Raw genomic sequence first — 21,544 nt, forward strand, 5'->3', positions numbered from 1 at the left:
TATTCTCATCCCAAAAATATTAGATTTTAAAAGTGGGACTATAACTCACTTTCACAGATTTTTACTTCGTCGGGAAGTAAGACTTGGCCACTGGTTGATTCACGAACCTATAACAATATATACATATATATCAAAGTATGTTCAAAATATATTTACAACACTTTTAATATATTTTGATGTTTTAAGTTTATTAAGTCAGCTGTCCTCGTTAGTAACCTACAACTAGTTGTCCACAGTTAGATGTACAGAAATAAATCGATAAATATTATCTTGAATCAATCCACGACCTAGTGTATACATATCTCAGTATTGATCACAACTCAAACTATATATATTTTGGAATCAACCTCAACCCTGTATAGCTAACTCCAACATTCACATATAGAGTGTCTATGGTTGTTCCGAAATATATATAGATGTGTCGACATGATAGGTCGAAACATTGTATACGTGTCTATGGTATCTCAAGATTACATAATATACAATACAAGTTGATTAAGTTATGGTTGGAATAGATTTGTTACCAATTTTCACGTAGCTAAAATGAGAAAAATTATCCAATCTTGTTTTACCCATAACTTCTTCATTTTAAATCCGTTTTGAGTGAATCAAATTGCTATGGTTTCATATTGAACTCTATTTTATGAATATAAACAGAAAAATTATAGGTTTATAGTCGGAAAAATAAGTTACAAGTCATTTTTGTAAAGGTAGTCATTTCAGTCGAAAGAACGACGTCTAGATGACCATTTTAGAAAACATACTTCCACTTTGAGTTTAACCATAATTTTTGGATATAGTTTCATGTTCATAATAAAAATCATTTTCTCAGAATAAAAACTTTTAAATCAAAGTTTATCATAGTTTTTAATTACCTAACCCAAAACAGCCCGCTGTGTTACTACGACGGCGTATATCCGGTTTTACGGTGTTTTTTCGTGTTTCCAGGTTTTAAATCATTAAGTTAGCATATCATATAGATATAGAACATGTGTTTAGTTGATTTTAAAAGTCAAGTTAGAAGGATTAACTTTTGTTTGCGAACAAGTTTAGAATTAACTAAACTTTGTTCTAGTGATTACAAGTTTAAACCTTCGAATAAGATAGCTTTATATGTATGAATCGAATGATGTTATGAACATCATTACTACCTTAAGTTCCTTGGATAAACCTACTGGAAAAGAGAAAAATGGATCTAGCTTCAACGGATCCTTGGATGGCTCGAAGTTCTTGAAGCAGAATCATGACACGAAAACAAGTTCAAGTAAGATCATCACTTGAAATAAGATTGTTATAGTTATAGAAATTGAACCAAAGTTTGAATATGATTATTACCTTGTATTAGAATGATAACCTACTGTAAGAAACAAAGATTTTTTGAGGTTGGATGATCACCTTACAAGATTGGAAGTGAGCTAGCAAACTTGAAAGTATTCTTGATTTTATGTAACTAGAACTTGTAGAATATATGAAGAACACTTAGAACTTGAAGATAGAACTTGAGAGAGATCAATTAGATGAATAAAATTGAAGAATTAAAGTTTTTATAGGTGTTTTTGGTCGTTGGTGTATGGATTAGATATAAAGGATATGTAATTTTGTTTTCATGTAAATAAGTCATGAATGATTACTCATATTTTTGTAATTTTATGAGATATTTCATGCTAGTTGCCAAATGATGGTTCCCACATGTGTTAGGTGACTCAAATGGGCTGCTAAGAGCTGATCATTGGAGTGTATATACCAATAGTACATACATCTAAAAGCTGTGTATTGTACGAGTACGAATACGGGTGCATACGAGTAGAATTGTTGATGAAACTGAACGAGGATGTAATTGTAAGCATTTTTGTTAAGTAGAAGTATTTTGATAAGTTTATTGAAGTCTTCCAAAAGTGTATAAATACATATTAAAACACTACATGTATATACATTTTAACTGATTTGTTAAGTCATCGTTAGTCGTTACATGTAAGTGTTGTTTTGAAACCTTTAGGTTAACGATCTTGTTAAATGTTGTTAACCCAATGTTTATAATATCAAATGAGATTTTAAATTATTATATTATCATGATATTATCATGTATGAATATCTCTTAATATGATATATATACATTAAACGTCTTTACAACGATAATCGTTACATATATGTCTCGTTTAAAAATCATTAAGTTAGTAGTCTTGTTTTTACATATGTAGTTCATTGTTAATATACTTAATGATATGTTTACTTATCATAGTATCATGTTAACTATATATATATCCATATATATGTCATCATATAGTTTTTACAAGTTTTAACGTTCGTGAATCACCGGTCAACTTGGGTGGTCAATTGTCTATATGAAACATATTTCAATTAATCAAGTCTTAACAAGTTTGATTGTTTAACATGTTGGAAACATTTAATCATGTAAATATCAATCCCAATTAATATATATAAACATGGAAAAGTTCAGGTCACTACAATACAAACGCTTGAAGACATGCTACGAGCTTGTGTTATTGATTTCGGAAACAGTTGGGATCGACATCTACCGTTAGCAGAATTTTCCTACAACAACAGCTACCATTCAAGCATTGAGATGGCGCCGTTTGAAGCACTTTATGGTAGAAAGTGCAGGTCTCCGATTTGTTGGAGTGAAGTGGGGGATAGACAGATTACGGGTCCGGAGATAATACAAGAAACTACCGAGAAAATCATCCAAATTCAACAAAGATTGAAAACCGCCCAGAGTCGACAAAAGAGCTACGCGGACAGTAAAAGAAAAGATATAGAGTTTGAAATTGGAGAAATGGTCATGCTTAAGGTTTCACCTTGGAAAGGCATTGTTCGATTTGGTAAACGGGGGAAACTAAATCCAAGGTACATTGGACCATTCAAGATTATAGATCGTGTCGGACCAGTAGCTTACCAACTGGAGCTACCTCAACAACTCGCGGCTGTACATAACACTTTCAACGTCTCAAATTTGAAGAAATGTTTTGCTAAAGAAGATCTCACTATTCCATTGGACGAAATCCAAATCAATGAACAACTTCAATTCATTGAAGAACCCGTCGAAATAATGGATCGTGAGGTTAAGAGACTTAAACAAAACAAGATACCGATTGTTAAGGTTCGATGGAATGCTCGTAGAGGACCCGAGTTCACCTGGGAGCGTGAAGATCAGATGAAGAAGAAATACCCGCATTTATTTCCAGAAGATACGTCAACACCTCCAACTGCTTAAAATTTCGGGACGAAATTTATTTAACGGGTAGGTACTGTAGTGACCCGAACTTTTCCATGTTTATATATATATTAAATGAAATTGTTATTTACATGATTAAGTGTTTCCAACATGTTAAGCAATCAAACTTGTTAAGACTTGATTAATTGAAATAGGTTTCATATAGACAATTGACCACCCAAGTTGACCGGTGATTCACGAACGTTAAAACTTGTAAAAACTATACGATAACATATATATGGTTATATATATAGTTAACATGATTTTATTATAAGTATGTATCTCATTAGGTATTTTAACAATGAGTTATATACATAAAAATGAGACTATTAATTTAAGAAACTCGAAAACGATATATATAACGATTATCGTTATAACAACGTCTTACTAGGTACATATGAATCATATTAAGATATTGATACACTTGGTTAATTATGTTAAATGATAAGTAAATATATTATTAAGTGTATTAACAATGAAATACATATGTAAAAATAAGACTACTAACTTAATGATTTCGAAACGAGACACATATGTAACGATTATCGTTGTAACGACATTTAACTGTATATATATCATACTAAGATATATTATATATCATAATATCATGATAATATAACAATTTAACATCTCATTTGTTATAATAAACAATGGGTTAACAACATTCAACAAGATCGTTAACCTAAAGATTTCAAAACAACATTTACATGTAACGACTAACGATGACTTAACGACTCAGTTAAAATGTATATACATGTAGTGTTTTAATATGTATTCATACACTTTTGAAAGACTTCAAGACACTTATCAAAATACTTCTACTTAACAAAAATGCTTACAATTACATCCTCGTTCAGTTTCATCAACAATTCTACTCGTATGCACCCGTATTCGTACTCGTACAATACACAGCTTTTAGATGTATGTACTATTGGTATATACACACCAATGATCAGCTCTTACCAGCCCATGTGAGTCACCTAACATATGTGGGAACCATCATTTGGCAACTAGCATGAAATATCTCATAAAATTACAAAAATATGAGTAATCATTCATGACTTATTTACATGAAAACAAAATTACATATCTTTTATATCTAATCCATACACCAACGACCAAAAACACCTACAAACACTTTCATTCTTCAATTTTCTTCATCTAATTGATCTCTCTCAAGTTCTATCTTCAAGTTCTAAGTGTTCTTCATAAATTCCAAAAGTTCTAGTTTCATAAAATCAAGAATACTTCCAAGGTTGCAAGTTTACTTCCAAGTTTTCTAAATCCATTCCAAGTAATCATCCAAGATCAAGAAACCTTTGTTACTTACAGTAGGTTATCTTTCTAATACAAGGTAATAATCATATTCAAACTTTAATTCAATTTCTATAACTATAACAATCTTATTTCGAGTGGAAATCTTACTTGAAATTGTTTTCGTGTCATGATTCTGCTTCAAGAACTCTCAAGCCATCCAAGGATCCTTTGAAGCTAGATCTATTTTTCTCATTTCCAGTAGGTTTATCCAAGGAACTTGAGGTAGTAATGATGTTCATAACATCATTCGATTCATACATATAAAGCTATCTTATTCGAAGGTTTAAACTTGTAATTACTAGAACATAGTTTAGTTAATTCTAAACTTGTTCGCAAATAAAAGTTAATCCTTCTAACTTGACTTTTAAAATCAACTAAACACATGTTATATATCTATATGATATGCTAACTTAATGATCTAAAACCTGGAAACACAAAAAAACACCGTAAAACCGGATTTACGCCGTCGTAGTAACACCGCGGGCTGTTTTGGGTTAGTTAATTAAAAACTATGATAAACTTTGATTTAAAAGTTGTTATTCTGAGAAAATGATTTTTATTATGAACATGAAACTATATCCAAAAATTATGGTTAAACTCAAAGTGGAAGTATGTTTTCTAAAATGGTCATCTAGACGTCGTTCTTTCGACTGAAATGACTACCTTTACAAAAACGACTTGTAACTTATTTTTCCGACTATAAACCTATACTTTTTCTGTTTAGATTCATAAAATAGAGTTCAATATGAAACCATAGCAATTTGATTCACTCAAAACGGATTTAAAATGAAGAAGTTATGGGTAAAACAAGATTGGATAATTTTTCTCATTTTAGCTACGTGAAAATTGGTAACAAATCTATTCCAACCATAACTTAATCAACTTGTATTGTATATTATGTAATCTTGAGATACCATAGACACGTATACAATGTTTTGACCTATCATGTCGACACATCTATATATATTTCGGAACAACCATAGACACTCTATATGTGAATGTTGGAGTTAGCTATACAGGGTTGAGGTTGATTCCAAAATACATATAGTTTGAGTTGTGATCAATACTGAGATACGTATACACTGGGTCGTGGATTGATTCAAGATAATATTTATCGATTTATTTCTGTACATCTAACTGTGGACAACTAGTTGTAGGTTACTAACGAGGACAGCTGACTTACTAAACTTAAAACATCAAAATATATTAAAAGTGTTGTAAATATATTTTGAACATACTTTGATATATATGTATATATTGTTATAGGTTCGTGAATCAACCAGTGGCCAAGTCTTACTTCCCGATGAAGTAAAAATCTGTGAAAGTGAGTTATAGTCCCACTTTTAAAATCTAATATTTTTGGGATGAGAATACATGCAGGTTTTATAAATGATTTACAAAATAGACACAAGTACGTGAAACTACATTCTATGGTTGAATTATCAAAATCGAATATGCCCTTTTTTATTAAGTCTGGTAATCTAAGAATTAGGGAACAGACACCCTAATTGATGCGAATCCTAAAGATAGATCTATTGGGCCTAACAAACCCCATCTAAAGTACCGGATGCTTTAGTACTTCGAAATTTATATCATATCCGAAGGGTGTCCCGGAATGATGGGGATATTCTTATATATGCATCTTGTTAATGTCGGTTACCAGGTGTTCACCATATGAATGATTTTTATCTCTATGTATGGGATGTGTATTGAAATATGAAATCTTGTGGTCTATTGTTACGATTTGATATATATAGGTTAAACCTATAACTCACCAACATTTTTGTTGACGTTTAAAGCATGTTTATTTTCAGATGAATACTAAGAGCTTCCGCTGTTGCATACTAAAATAAGGACAAGATTTGGAGTCCATGTTTGTATGATATTGTGTAAAAACTGCATTCAAAAAACTGATTTCGATGTAACATATTTGTATTGTAAACCATTATGTAATGGTCGTGTGTAAACAGGATATTTTAGATTATCATTTAATCTACGTAAAGCTTTTTAAACCTTTATTTATGAAATAAAGGTTATGGTTTGTTTTAAAAATGAATGCAGTCTTTGAAAAACGTCTCATATAGAGGTCAAAACCTCGCAACGAAATCAATTAATATGGAACATTTTTAATCAATAAGAACGGGACATTTCACTACTATCCCGAGTGGGGATGTCGAACCCTATGGATCCATATCTAAGATTCGCGTTCACCGATTTAAAAACCAATGACAAAACGTTACCGAGCTAAAGGGAATGTTTATGTCGTTGTATAACCCACACATATATAAGTTTAAGTACTCGTGCCTAGTATGTAAAATGTAAAATACGCATGTATTCTCAGTTCCCAAAATAGTTAAAGTAAAAAGGGAATGCTATAACTCACAATGAATAAGTAGCGGTAAAGTATGAGTCGGAAAGTAAGCAAGTATGTAGGTTGTCCAAACGGGTCCTCAACCTAAGTAAAATATCACTAAGTCAGTAAATCGTCTCAATAGGTTTAAATGTATGTAAATTAGGTCTTAAGGGTCATCATCATTCATCATTAAACAAAAGGTGTAAAGTAAGTTTCGTTCAAGTATAGAGTTTAAAACAAAGGCTGAATTCGATCAGTCACCACCGCCTCTATACCTACTGAAATAAGGTGAGACTAGTGGCCATGGCTCCGTATATGAGTCCTTTAGTTGTGGTAAAAATTACAGAAGTAAACTCGTCTTCGTTTGACCGTGGCGATGATCTAAATGCGAGTAGGTCAGAATTTTCAGCACAACGTTAAATGGACATAGTGACGATCGGAGGTCCATAAATCCTAAACCGTAACTCGGATTAAGATGAGTCCTAAATGAAAAGTTATCTACTCGAACAGAGCTATCTGAAAATCATATTTACAGTAGCCCAGGTCGTACGGGTCAGACACAGAAACAGTAAAACAGTAGGTTCCGGTGGGTTCTTGGGTTCGATACTTATCACGGTTCTCATCCTTGATGCATATAGCTTCAAGTGTACAACTCGTTGATGTGTTTGCATTATCTTAACCAAGGTTTAACCATAATAACACTTGTGCAAGTCCAATACATGTAGCACAACTCATTTAAGTGTTGCAAGTGTTTTGATGAACTAAAGTTACATCAAAGTCTTAGATTTAACACATACATGAAATATAAGAGTAATATTGAACTACAAACTAGAAAGTAAACTAACTAACCAAGATCTTAAGATGTAGAACATAGTTCTTAGTTAGATCTTGAAGATCCATGACCCAAAAGTCTAGATCTAGAGTTATTAAGTTAAATCTAACACAAGTGTATGAAGTTATAACTAAAGAGTTACACTTCCATGTTCTTGAACTTTCAAGTTAACTTTTAGTTTCAAGAAGTATGAGATCAAGACTAACTTGTAATACTTGACCAATTAAACCAATAAACATGAAATTAAAGTGCATAATATGAAGTAATAAACTTAAATAAGCAAGTTAATAAGTTCATGGGTTTCATACTTCTAAAGATTCTAGCCTAAGTCTTGATCTTTAGAAAGTAAACTTTAAGTTTACTTCATGAACACAAGTATGATTTAACTCATGAACTTTACTCTTTTAAAACTTTAAATGTAGAACATAAACTTGAAAGTTTAAGCTCCCTTATGTTCTTTTAAATACAAGATAAATGAAGAACAAACTAGCAAGTTTGATTCTTGATAATTAGTAAGTAAACAACTAACAAATACAATTAACTAAACAACAACAAAGAATGATGATGATGAAGGTTGTAGGTCATGGTTTTGACAAGGAAAAAGAAGAAGAAGTAAGCTTGTTACTTACAAGACTTGAGAGAGAAAAAGAGAGAAAAGCTTGAGAGAAAAGTGTAGTAAGTTGTGTGTGTTTTTGGAATGAGAGAAATGCAAGTGTTTCAAGTAGTAAAAAAAAAAGATTTTGAACTCCTTTCTTGCTCCCATAGCCGACGGTTTGGATGGGTTCCAAGGGGGAGGGAGTTGTCTACTAGATTAAGCATGTTAAAGTCTAAAAAAGTTGGTTAATAGATGTTAGTTCATGGGGACATGGTGTAACTAGATTCCAAGCAAAGTTAACTCATCTAGTTTCATCTTAAATGATACTTACATGTGTAATTGGGCTAATAAGTCTATTAAAGAAGTAGGGTGGGCTTTCAAGTCCACTAATACAAATAAAAGCCCAAGTTCCATTAATTAACAAATTAATCCAATAAAGGCCCAAGTAATTAACTAGTAACCATAGTTAATCAAAAATGATTAATAAAACTTAATCATGAATGTAAATAATACTTGAAAATATTATTCGTGTAATGTACGTGTGTCACAAAGACGTTTCGGGCAATTCAAAGTCATGTATGATCAATCATGGCAACATGTAAATGTAATAACATACATTCATTTAATCACACGTATTAATAATAACAATTATTAATAAATAAACGTTGGAAAATCCAGGGTCGTTACATGGTGCTTGCCACACATCAGAGTGAACCAATTCTAGAACCAATTTACTTCTAGAATTTGATGTGTTAAACTTTAGGCGATGCTGCTTGCTGATTACACAATGCTCACAGAAAGGTAGCGATACCTTTGTAAGACCAGGAATAAGATTTCTTTCAACAAGAATCTTCATACCTTGTTCAGACATGTGTCCAAGCTTTTGATGCCACGTCATAGCAACTTTATCACTTGAACTATTCGAAGCAACAGATGCTTCTGATTCCTGTACCGTCTCGCCTTTCAGAATGTATAAATTAGCACCCACATTTTCTCCTTTCATAAGTACAACCGCGCCTTTCTTGATTATCATGATCTTCTCATGTATCACCATCTTACAACTAAGATCATCCAATTGTCCTAAAGACAATAAGTTCTTCTTCAAACCCTCCACGTGTCGTACACCTTGAATAGTACGAACTGTACCATCGTGCATCTTCAGAATGATATCTCCAATTCCAATGATCTTTAGTTCATGATCATTGCAACTGTATACAGATCCTCCTGAGATACGTTCATATTGTTTGAACCATTCTCTTCTAGGGGTCATGTGAAAAGTAGCTCCCGAGTCAAATAACCAGACATCAACAAATGTCTTTCTGCCTTCATTTTCTATCACTGCCTCACTAACCAAAGCAGTCCCATCATCTGAAGTGCTTGCAAAATTTTCTTGAGGATTTGAGTTATTTAAACTCCGACAATCCTTCTTCAGGTGACCTTTCTTGCCACAATTGTAGCATGTATAGGTCTTTTTCTTTTTAGACTTCGGTTTACCATGATTGTGACTCCCACTTGGGCCACGTTCCGTTGATCTCCCTCCTGACACCACCAAGGCCTCCACTTGTCGTGAACCGGCCTGTTTGTCCTCCTTGTTATTGCGCCGATTTTCTTCTTCTAGAATAGCAGCCGCAACTTCATCATAGACTAGATACTCCGAGAGAACATTATTGGTTAAGTTAATAATGAGTTGATCATACGAATTAGGTAGACTCTGAAGTAAAAGTTCAGCACGTTCTTTTGGCTCTATATTGCAGCTTAATGAAGCGAGTTGAGAAAATAGAGTATTCAAAGAATTAATGTGCTCATTAACTGAAGTAGATTCATTCATGCGTAGCGCATAAAGTTTCCTCTTAAGGAATATCTTGTTGTGGAGTGATTTGGTCTCGTACAATTTTACGAGGTGATCCCAAATCTCTTTCGCCGTCTTCTTTTCTTCAATACTAGACAAAATGCCATCTGCTAGTGGCAGATGAAGATTTGCGATAGCCTGGCCGTCCATCTCTTCCCATTTTTCATCAGTGACTTCAGCGGAACGTCCACTGATGGCCGCCAAACACTTATCCTTTCTCAGGATAGCTTTCATCTTTAGTTTCCATAACGAGAAGTTACTCCCGTTGAACTTTTCAAGTTCAAATTTTGTAGACATTGCTATAATTACAATCTTCTTTTCGACAATATTATTTTTCTTGAAATAACACCCAAGGACTTTTACCGAGTGAAAATAATCTTACTTATTTTCTGATGTGGACGATCCACTCCCTTGACAACCACAGAGCATACGATAAGTAGATTAATGCATACTAGATATTATAACCTTAGCTCTGATACCACTTGTTGAGAAAAGTGACACCGAATTATAGCAAACCGCTAGTAATAATTGAAATAGCGACAATAAAGAGACATCGAGATTTAACGTGAAAAACCCCAATAGGGTAAAAACCACGGGCAAGGAAAGAAACGTTTCACTAATAAGAATAATAGGAATTACACTTCTCTCTAATTACAAGGATAAGCACTAATCATTATCTCTTGTAATTAGGAGATTAATATTCACTAACTCTCTATTTAACTCTTTTAGTATACAATGGAGAATGTGTTTTTTTTTTATGCAAGAAATGTGTCTGCATGAAGGCCTATTTATACTAGGGAATTGATATTTCCAAACTTGTATTTGATAGATACACACAAATTCACTAAGTTACCCTTAATGATGTGTTATACAAATTTTTCATTTCAAAATATTGAAGGATATAACTGGAAAGTAACTACATTTATGTGTGAATATATCAATTACATGTTTGGAATTATCATCTCCCTTTATACTAATACAATATGGGGTTGGTGATTCCACCGTCCAATATTATTTCAACATTTCATATTATCGTGCATCACTGAATACTCTTGGTATCTGGGATATTTCATAATATATAATATGATACATCGGTTGTCATCTATCAATGTGCAGTTTGCAATCATACAAAACTATCACGAACGTATGATGTAATTTGGCCATTGTCCGGTTATTTTTAGTATTAAAAATGATTAGTGAATGAAAGTTCAATTGGTACATCATCAAGGAGGTCCTCGGCAGTCGATTCGGTCATATTTTTCTTCAAAAGTTCGTTAAATAATAATTGAAATTACTGCAACTCGCAATTCAGGTTTACATATCACTAATTCTTAATAAATTTTATTTTTTTTGCGTCAGAATGTTGGGAATATAAGAATGTGAATTGTAGTGCAACTCTATTTGTGTATGTAGTAATTTTGGTCTGCTCATTGGAATTTAAAAAAAAAAAAAATAGTATTTCGTTTATACTATATTGATATGATATTGATATTGATGGTGGGATCTATTGATCAGATAGTGATTTGTAGGCTATTGTATGTTGTTATTTGTCATAAAAGTTCAACCTTGATCTCAGTTGTGTAATAGGGCTGCAACCTCATGAACAAGATTTGAGAATTTGTGTAAAATTTAGGGGTGTGTTAATGTGATTAGTAGTATTTGTTTTAGAAAAGAGGGTTTAGATGGAAGAGATGTTGCCTACAGTTTCGATTACTTATAGTTTAAACAATTCGATTTTCGAGAGCTCTGTTCTTGAAAATCATATTGACTTACTCAAATGACTTTATTTTCCCAAATCGCTGTTCTTCAAGGAAATTGCACCAGATTAATGGGAGATGGAGTTGTTGGTAGTGATATTATAATTAAAGAAAGTCATGCGGATGAAACTATGTCCGTTGGTGATGAACATATGCAGACTAATAGTGAGTTATTAGCCGTGGAGACAAATTCAGGTTTTTTTAAGCATATTTGGTGGCTATCCAGGGTATAAACAACAGCCAAATAGTTTCTAAAGTTATTACTTTTGAGGCCACGATAAAAGGCACAAATGAGGGTATGTTAAAAACATCTGTAGTGGCGATTTTTGTCAGTAAATTAGTTAGGAGTGTTTCCGAGCTAGAATATATGTCACTTTTGGGATCTCATTCAGTTTGTGATAAAAGATCCAAGATGGAAGATGATGTTTGAACCGATACTATTTGACCCAAAGTTATTTCAAGTTATCCAAATTCGGTTCATAAACATGTTTAACTTGCTACCCAGACAACCCTTTTTACCACCTGCTATCAAAGAACACTAGAGATATTGGAGATTTCTATTTTGCACTACATTTATGACTTGGGATCATTGAACCTCATATTTTATTGCTTTTATGTGTGTACTTCTCGAATAGCTTAAGGCTTTCAAGGAGCAGTCTTTCTAAAATCTTTGATGATCTTTGTAAAGAGGTTTTTTTGTAAAGAGATTTGGGAGTTTTTTTTGCATCATTTGCCACAATGTGGCTGTTAGAGATTCTCATTGCTATTTTGACTTGTGAATGATTACAATATAGGTTCTCTTATAGATCACGTTTTGTGTAAGTTGATTGAGAAATTATCCTAAACAATGACCACTTACATTGGATTTATACCACTCAGAATGACACTTTTATATCAACCTGATTGTTGAATCCATTATTCTGTTTAATTTTGTTGAAGTCGACACTTTTATAACTCATGAATAGTCAAAACATGTTATTTGTAAATGCAGATGGAGAATGAATTTGGCTTGGATTTGCTTTGCATTAACTGGTAAAATTAGCGCGGTAGCAGCTCGAAGCTCGGAGATGATATAAATTACTATGAACAATCGAAAGCTACATTGTAATTGTATTCGATATTAACGTTTACAATACTAATCGTTTCAATACATTTACCTTCGTTACAAATTTTATCACTACTTAAAAGTTTCTTAATTATAATTGTATACTACAACTATTCAGTTTTCATACAAACGTCTTCGAATGTTATTTTTTAGAGTTGCCATGTAACGCACGGGCTCTTAAATCTAGTTAGTTTATATATATTGAAAAATTAAACATTTATAAAGATTCATATTATATGGATCCAGCCGGCCTTTAAATTATTAGGACGACCCTCTTATTATTATTATATAAATATAAATATGATCAGTAAATAATTAAGGTTGTTTTTCTAAAAAAGTGAATGTACATTTTTAAACTTAAAAGTAAATAGCTAAAAGTAAAATGGATCTATTATAAACTCAGCGTTACGAGGTGTTTGGTTGTAAGTTTTAAAAATTATTATGCGTTTAAAGCAATTAGTTACTAGTAATCTGTTGTAGCAAAACTTCATGTATAATTTAGTGGGGTTTTTAGTTGATTATACCATTTGATAACATTAATGAAACTAAAATTGTTTTTGTGGGTAAAAGGTTTTACTCGAAAAATATTATTAAATTATTAAAATAATAATAATAAAGATACAAGAAAGCGCAAACGACCTAAGCGCACCATGATACGCTATTCGGTTAGCGTACAGAAACACGGCATCAAAACATAATTCAAAAAAGAACCGATCACCATAAGCGTGAATAAAAGCATAAAAACACTATAAGTTTCAGCGGATAGCGTTAAGAACAAGTCAAATTCCGAAGAATAAGAGTTGACTTACAAATCAGAACACGACGTGTGTCCATCCATGAAGAAGAACTTATGACTTTTTTGCCTATAAATATGCCACTTGGACTTCATTGATAGGAGGATTAGATCATTTTGTCAGAGTAGAACTTTCTCTTTCTACAGAGCTACTTTCTCTCTCTAAAGTAATTCACAGAGTTTGACCTTGACTGGATTCGTAGTTTGACTTTGAATCCGGTAATCATTGTTATTCTGAGAGTGCATGAAGACTAAAACCGCTTACCGTTAACGCGATTGTGATTTGCACTCGTACTTAATCCACAATCCGGATTTAGTACGATCAACTAGCAACAACCAAAATACCTAACTACCTGCCTAACCACCGACACAACCTATAACCAGCCTGATTTCATACCAAATGTGGTTCTTTCCTTAGAAAAAGATTTTAAAGCCATAAACTCAACAGTTTCATCTTTATCATATTCGACATCACCTTCTTCATCAATTATTCTAAACGCCTCTTTATTCAAAGCATCGAAAGCGTTACGAGTCTTCACTTGTGAACTTTTACTCGTCCCGAATTCCGGCTTCTTTTTGTCACCCGGAACACTCTTATGCAAACCATAATTAGAGTCAATATTCTTCTTGGTCCTACACACCAATTTTTGCTTCGTTTTACTTACAGCAAAAGTAACTTTCTACTTGTTATTATCCTTTGTCACCTCTTTAGTCACCTTCTTGCCAACAACCTGAAAACCATCTTCATCAATAGACTGATTACCCTAGGTAACGATCACACCTATTAGATGTGACGACCCGGAAATTTCTGACCAAATTTAAACTTAATCTTTATATGTTTCCGACATGATAAGCAAAGTCTGTAATATAAGAGTCTCAAAAATTTTGAACTATGTTCATGTATTCAATTACCCTTTGGCTATTTCCCAACGATTCATGAACATTTACATATAAATAAATATATACATATTAATTGAAAACGTTAACAACGTATTAAGTGTATGATACCGTACATTAAACTTATTAGTGTGAATATCTAATTGATATATTTAACTACGAAGTCAAAAGATAATATCAAACGATTGAACTAGAAGATATTTTAACATTTATAAACCTCATAAATATTGTGATATTGTTAAGGGTCTCGGTTGTGAGGTCCACGATGATTTGAGAAATCTTTCCTTTTTAACAATATTCGGAATAAATGATAAAGTAATCTACAAGGGAGAACAAAGTGTCAATTAACAGGAATTAGGCAAAAGTTAGTGGAGATTCCTGCTTAATATTCAATGCATACTTTACAATAATTTCCTCGTGACTTTTGATAAGATAAATGCAAAGCTTCCATATTAATTAATGTGAAGAAAATGAATATCGACGTTATATATTAAAATAATTTCATGCACTTAACTATTCATTTAACCTTCGACCAACCCCGACGATTCATGAACAATTGTTGTAAATGATAATGTATAAATAAATAAATAAATATATATATATATATATATATATATATATATATATATATATATATATATATATATATATATATATATATATATTCATATAATAATTTAATACAAACTTAATCATCAGAGTTAAATATGTAACAATATATATATCCAAGATAAAAGGTTGTTATTAATAAGAATCTATATATAAATATTTATATGATTTCTATACATAAATATTATTATATGTATAATGTAATATATATTAAAAGGGATAAAAATTTAATACTCAAAATAAGTTATTATATATAATCATTAAATATTACATGATTAATAATATGTAATATTAATATATATTAAATTTAATAACAAGTTAAAATATAGTTGTTATAGTAATATTATTAGTACTTTTATTATTACTATTAATATTAATATCAATATTATTATTATTATTATAAATATAAATAAAAGGTTATGATTATCAAAAATAAAGATGATAAATATAAATATTATTATAAGATTGATAATTTAATTATTATTATTATTTATTATTATTATCTTTATCAATATTATTATTATTATTAATAATATCATTAATATTATTATATTATAGTTATTATTATTAGAAAATAATACAATCTATCATTTTTTATCATTTATAATATTAGAAATGCTATTACTATTATTATTAATCAGTATTATTAATTGAAATGTCCCATTCTTATTGCCTAAAAACGTTCCATATTAATTGATTTCGTTGCGAGGTTTTGACCTCTATATGAGACGTTTTTCAAAGACTGCATTCATTTTAAAACAAACCATAACCTTTATTTCATAAATAAAGGTTTAAAAATCTTTACGTAGATTATCAAATAATGATAATCTAAAATATCCTGTTTACACACGACCATTACATAATGGTTTACAATACAAATATGTTACATCGAAATCAGTTTCTTGAATGCAGTTTTTACACAATATTATACAAACATGGACTCCAAATCTTGTCCTTATTTTAGTATGCAACAGCGGAAGCTCTTAGTATTCACCTGAGAATAAACATGCTTTAAACGTCAACAAAAATATTGGTGAGTTATAGGTTTAACCTCTATATATCAAATCGTAACAATAGACCATAAGATTTCATATTTCAATACACATCCCATACATAGAGATAAAAATCATTCATATGGTGAACACCTGGTAACCGACATTAACAAGATGCAATATATAAGAATATCCCCATCATTCCGGGACACCCTTCGGATATGATATAAATTTCGAAGTACTAAAGCATCCAGTACTTTGGATGGGGCTTGTTGGGCCCAATAGATCTATCTTTAGGATTCGCGTCAATTAGGGTGTTTGTTCCCTAATTCTTAGATTACCAGACTTAATAAAAAGGGCATATTCGATTTCAATAATTCAACCATAGAATGTAGTTTCACGTACTTGTGTCTATTTTGTAAATCATTTATAAAACCTGCATGTATTCTCATCCCAAAAATATTAGATTTTAAAAGTGGGACTATAACTCACTTTCACAGATTTTTACTTCGTCGGGAAGTAAGACTTGGCCACTGGTTGATTCACAAATCTATAACAATATATACATATATATCAAAGTATGTTCAAAATATATTTACAAAACTTTTAATACATTTTGATGTTTTAAGTTTATTAAGTCAGCTGTCCTCGTTAGTAACCTACAACTAGTTGTCCACAGTTAGATGTACAGAAATAAATCGATAAATATTATCTTGAATCAATCCACGACCCAGTGTATACGTATCTCAGTATTGATCACAACTCAAACTATATATATATTTTGGAATCAACCTCAACCCTGTATAGCTAACTCCGACATTCACATATAGAGTGTCTATGGTTGTTCCTCAATATATATATAGATGGGTCGACATGATAGGTCGAAACATTGTATACGTATCTATGGTATCTCAAAATTACATAATATAAAATATAAGTTGATTAGGTTAAGGTTGGAATAGATTTATTACTAACTTTCACGTAGGTAAAATGAGTAGTTTTTATCAATCTTGTTTTACTCGCCATTTCTTCGTTTCTAATCCGTTTTAAGTGATTCCAGTGGCCATGGTTTCGTATTGAACTTAACTTTATGAATATAAACAGAAAAAGTATAAGTTTATAGTCGGAAATACAAGTTACAAGTCGTTTTTGAAAGAGGTAGTCATTTCCGTCGAAAGAACGACATCTTGATGACCATTTTGAAAAACATACTTTCACTTTGAGTTTAACCATGATTTTTGGATATAGTTTCATGTTCATAAGAAAAATCATTTTTCCAGAAGTATAGGTTTTAAATCAAAGTTCTTCTTAGCTTTTAATTATCCCAACCAAAACAGCCCCCGGTTTTACTACGACGGCGTATATCCAGTTTTATGGTGTTTATCGTGTTTTCGGGTTTTAAATCATTAAGTTAGCATATCATATAGATATAGAACATGTGTTTAGTTGATTTTAAAAGTCTAGTTAGAAGGATTAACTTTATTTGCGAACAAGTTTAGAATTAACTAAACTATGTTCTAGTGATTACAAGTTTATAACGTTGAATAAGACAGCTTTTTATGTATGAATCGAATGATGTTATAAACATCATTACTACCTCAAATTCCTTGGATACACCTACTGGAAATGAGAAAAATGAATCTAGCTTCAAAGGATCCTTGGATGGCTTGAAAGTTCTTGAAGCAGAATCATGACACGAAAACAATTTCAAGTAAGATTTCCACTCGAAATAAGATTGTTATAGTTATAGAATTGAATTAAAGTTTGAATATGATTATTACCTTGTATTAGAAAGATAACCTACTGTAAGTAACAAAGGTTTCTTGATCTTGGATGATTACTTGGAATGGATTTAGAAAACTTGGAAGTAAACTTGCAATCTTGGAAGTATTCTTGATTTTATGAAACTAGAACTTTTGGAATTTATGAAGAACACTTAGAACTTGAAGATAGAACTTGAGAGAGATCAATTAGATGAAGAAAATTGAAGAATGAAAGTGTTTGTAGGTGTTTTTGGTCGTTGGTGTATGGATTAGATATAAAGGATATGTAATTTTGTTTTCATGTAAATAAGTCATGAATGATTACTCATATTTTTGTAATTTTATGAGATATTTCATGCTAGTTGCCAAATGATGGTTCCCACATGTGTTAGGTGACTCACATGGGCTACTAAGAGCTGATCATTGGAGTGTATATACCAATAGTACATACATCTAAAAGCTGTGTATTGTACGAGTACAAATACGGGTGCATACGAGTAGAATTGTTGATGAAACTGAACGAGGATGTAATTGTAAGCATTTTTGTTAAGTAGAAGTATTTTGATAAGTGTCTTGAAGTCTTTCAAAAGTGTATGAATACATATTAAAACACTACATGTATATACATTTTAACTGAGTCGTTAAGTCATCGTTAGTCGTTACATGTAAGTGTTGTTTTGAAACCTTTAGGTTAACGATCTTGTTAAATGTTGTTAACCCAATGTTTATAATATCAAAAGAGATTTTAAATTATTATATTATCATGATATTATGATGTACGAATATCTCTTAATATGATATATATACATTAAATGTCGTTACAACGATAATCGTTACATATATGTCTCGTTTCGAAATCATTAAGTTAGTAGTCTTGTTTTTACATATGTAGTTCATTGTTATATACTTAATGATATGTTTACTTATCATAATATCATGTTAACTATATATATAACCATATATATGTCATCATATAGTTTTTACAAGTTTTAACGTTCGTGAATCACCGGTCAACTTGGGTGGTCAATTGTCTATATGAAACCTATTTCAATTAATCAAGTCTTAACAAGTTTGATTGCTTAACATGTTGGAAACACTTAATCATGTAAAATAATAATTTCATTTAATATATATATAAACATGGAAAAGTTTGTGTCACTACAGTACTTACCCGTTAAATAAATTTCGTCCCGAAATTTTAAGCAGTTGGAGGTGTTGACGTATCTTCTGGAAATAAATGCGGGTATTTCTTTTTCATCCGATCTTCTCGTTCCCAGGTGAACTCGGGTCCTCTACGAGCATTTCATCGAACCTTAACAATTGGTATCTTGTTTTGCTTAAGTCTTTTAACCTCACGATCCATTATTTCGACGGGTTCTTCGATAAATTGAAGTTTTTCGTTGATTTGGATTTCATCTAACGGAATAGTGAGATCTTCTTTAGCAAAACATTTCTTCAAATTCGAGACGTGGAAAGTGTTATGTACAGCCGCGAGTTGTTGAGGTAACTCAAGTCGGTAAGCTACTGGTCCGACACGATCAATAATCTTGAATGGTCCAATATACCTTGGATTTAATTTCCCTCGTTTACCAAATCGAACAACGCCTTTCCAAGGTGCAACTTTAAGCATGACCATCTCTCCAATTTCAAATTCTATATCTTTTCTTTTAATGTCAGCGTAGCTCTTTTGTCGACTTTGGGCAGTTTTCAACCGTTGTTGAATTTGGATGATCTTCTCGGTAGTTTCTTGTATTATCTCCGGACCCGTAATCTGTCTATCCCCCACTTCACTCCAACAAATCGGAGACCTGCACTTTCTACCATAAAGTGCTTCAAACGGCGCCATCTCAATGCTTGAATGGTAGCTGTTGTTGTAGGAAAATTCTGCTAACGGTAGATGTCGATCCCAACTGTTTCCGAAATCAATAACACATGCTCGTAGCATGTCTTCAAGCGTTTGTATCGTCCTTTCGCTCTGCCCATCAGTTTGTGGATGATAGGCAGTACTCATGTCTAGACGAGTTCCTAATGCTTGCTGTAATGTCTGCCAGAATCTTGAAATAAATCTGCCATCCCTATCAGAGATAATAGAGATTGGTATTCTATGTCTGGAGACGACTTCCTTCAAATACAGTCGTGCTAACTTCTCCATCTTGTCATCTTCTCTTATTGGCAGGAAGTGTGCTGATTTGGTGAGACGATCAACTATTACCCAAATAGTATCAAAACTACTTGCAGTCCTTGGCAATTTAGTGATGAAATCCATGGTAATGTTTTCCCATTTCCATTCTGGGATTTCGGGTTGTTGAAGTAGACCTGATGGTTTCTGATGCTCAGCTTTGACCTTAGAACACATCAAAAATTCTCCTACGTATTTAGCAACATCGGCTTTCATACCCGGCCACCAAAAATGTTTCTTGAGATCCTTGTACATCTTCCCCGTTCCAGGATGTATTGAGTATCTGGTTTTATGAGCTTCTCTAAGTACCATTTCTCTCATATCTCCAAATTTTGGTACCCAAATCCTTTCAGCCCTATACCGGGTTCCGTCTTCCCGAATATTAAGATGCTTCTCCGATCCTTTGGGTATTTCATCCTTTAAATTTCCCTCTTTTAAAACTCCTTGTTGCGCCTCCTTTATTTGAGTAGTAAGGTTATTGTGAATCATTATATTCATAGATTTTACTCGAATGGGTTCTCTGTCCTTCCTGCTCAAGGCGTCGGCTACCACATTTGCCTTCCCCGGGTGGTAACGAATCTCAAAGTCGTAATCATTCAACAATTCAATCCACCTACGCTGCCTCATATTCAGTTGTTTCTGATTAAATATGTGCTGAAGACTTTTGTGGTCGGTATATATAATACTTTTGACCCCATATAAGTAGTGCCTCCAAGTCTTTAATGCAAAAACAACCGCGCCTAATTCCAAATCATGCGTCGTATAATTTTGTTCGTGAATCTTCAATTGTCTAGACGCATAAGCAATCACCTTCGTTCGTTACATTAATACACAACCGAGACCTTTCTTTGATGCGTCACAATAAATCACAAAATCATCATTCCCTTCAGGCAATGACAATATAGGTGTTGTAGTTAGCTTTTTCTTCAATAACTGAAACGCATTCTCTTGTTCATCCTTCCATTCAAATTTCTTCCCTTTATAAATTAATGCAGTCAAGGGTTTTGCTATTTTGGAAAAGTCTTGGATAAACCTTCTGTAGTAACCAGCTAGTCCTAAAAACTGGCGTATGTGTTTCGAAGTTTTTGGGGTTTCCCACTTTTCAACAGTTTCTATCTTTGCCGGATCCACCTTAATACCTTCTTTGTTCACTATGTGACCGAGGAATTGAACTTCTTCCAACCAAAATGCACACTTTGAAAATTTAGCGTACAATTCTTCCTTCCTCAATACTTCTAACACCTTTCTCAAATGTTCACCGTGTTCTTGGT

This window comes from Rutidosis leptorrhynchoides, chromosome 6 (genome assembly GCF_046630445.1).
Source record: "Rutidosis leptorrhynchoides isolate AG116_Rl617_1_P2 chromosome 6, CSIRO_AGI_Rlap_v1, whole genome shotgun sequence".
NCBI classification, from domain to species: Eukaryota; Viridiplantae; Streptophyta; class Magnoliopsida; order Asterales; family Asteraceae; genus Rutidosis; species Rutidosis leptorrhynchoides.